Source organism: Portunus trituberculatus, chromosome 43 (genome assembly GCF_017591435.1).
Source record: "Portunus trituberculatus isolate SZX2019 chromosome 43, ASM1759143v1, whole genome shotgun sequence".
NCBI lineage: Eukaryota > Metazoa > Arthropoda > Malacostraca > Decapoda > Portunidae > Portunus > Portunus trituberculatus.
The window spans coordinates 5,424,976-5,426,670 of record NC_059297.1 but is presented as its reverse complement, the minus strand read 5'-3'; the positions used below and the strand labels follow the sequence as shown (position 1 = coordinate 5,426,670).

General features: G+C 51.0%; 1 protein-coding gene across 4 annotated transcripts in view; it reads right to left on the bottom strand.

Annotated features, from left to right (window-relative positions):
* Window positions 1–258, bottom strand: part of LOC123517962 — a 47,187-nt gene extending 46,929 nt beyond the window's left edge. Inside the window, exon 1 of one of the 4 annotated variants that reach the window (XM_045278461.1) lies at window positions 1–258. This exon is cut by the window's left edge and continues 130 nt beyond it. The gene's annotated coding sequence lies outside the window, so the exon portion shown is untranslated. The other 3 variants (XM_045278462.1, XM_045278459.1, XM_045278460.1) reach the window with 3 other exon arrangements.
* Window positions 259–1,695: the final 1,437 nt, after the last annotated feature.

Below are 1,695 nucleotides of genomic sequence, written 5' to 3'. Positions count from 1 at the left end.
GGTGTTCTAACACAGTAAAAGGGCGGAGCGCGGCGCCGTCCGCCATGCCGAGCCAGGCTGGCTGCTCCACCACCACCACCACCACGACTCGTAATCGATAGTCGTGTCCGAGTCAGCCCACACTGGCGGCCGCTGGCGGGCTACTGACTCACTCATGGTGGCCAGGTCACGGGACCCGGCCTGGCGGAGGCGGCGACGGAGCATGGGCCAGGCGCTACTCCACGCCTGCAAGGCCGCGCCGCACCGCTCACCAGCCACGCACGTCCGCATCTCCTAGTGCTAACCAGCTGGCAGTAGTCAGGTTCGTACGCGCGTGTTATCAGCTGTTATCAGCGTGACCACGTGGTAGCCTGCCTTGGGCGCCGCTCGGCCTGTGCCAGGTGTGGGAGGTCGCTAAGATCCTGGAGGCCCCGAGAGGTGGTGTGGGCATGTGCTTGGTGCGCCTCACACACAGTAGTTTGTCCTCAAGCACGCCACTATCCGGGCAGCCAAGGGGCGCGAGGCTCCAAGCGACTCATCCTGCCCGCCTCCTCATTTCTCAAGCTCCTCCCGCTGCGACTGTGAAAGATCCACCCTCGACTTTCCCGCAGGATATTCCAAATCCCTCTTGGAGGCATATTTTCCGCCGAGCTGAATCCTTTGCCGCCTCGGCCCACGCGGCACTACAAAGAGGGAGAGAGAGATTGGGTGGGGGTACGGTGGACAGGGAGGATAGAAAGGAAGGGGAGGGAAGGGACCGCGAGGCTCCGGCTTTATTAACTCGTGTGAAGCAACACACACACACACACACACACACACACACACACACACACACACACACCTAAATATAAGCTGCTTTGGTGCGCCTAATACCTCAACGAGTGGCCGTTTCTCGCGTGTAGAGGTGATTTCGGAGAAACATCTAACAGTCTTATTTAACCAACTGTTTCGCCGCGTTGTTACTATTCCTGGGCATCATTACGCTCAGCGCGGCGACTATAAATGTAAACTACAACTTTAAGGTAACCCATAAATACATGAGCGCCAAGAATAGGAGAAAAAGAAAACAAGAAACTGGTTTTCGAACAGTGGTATATTACTGAAATACACTCAACGACTAGACTGTTCGAGCAGCATCAGTAGAGGGCGTTTAGAAAAGATCTAATGAATTTATGAGTAGAGGTCAAATATGGATATATGCACATAGGCATCTGTGTTAATCGCTTTAAATGAGATTACCAAATAGTCGTATAATTGTAAAGAATCAGTCATTATAATTTGAACGAAAGCCTCTTTTTTTTTTTTTTCCGTTTATATATATTTTTCTGTGGTCAATAAATTATCTGAATCTGAATCTATACAGATCCGGCAGCGTGTGGGTCTCAAGACTTCTCACACCTTCCCATGCGTTGTTGTCTTCAAATGTAGTAGCTATACTCCCTGCACTCAAACTTGTCACAGCAACGAGGAAGAGCGCTGAAAGATACGACATTCAAAAGCACACACTCCGAGCAGAACACTGAAGTAAACAACGAGATGGGGAGACATACTGCATCAGAGAAGTACGAGACTATATACAACACAGACCGGACACATCACACACCACAGCGTTCGATTGATCCGACACGCGACTCGTTCAGCTTATTAAGATTTTAAAGGAAACTGGACACGAAAGGGAGGTGGTCGAAATACGTCAATACAGGTATGGTTGTCTGT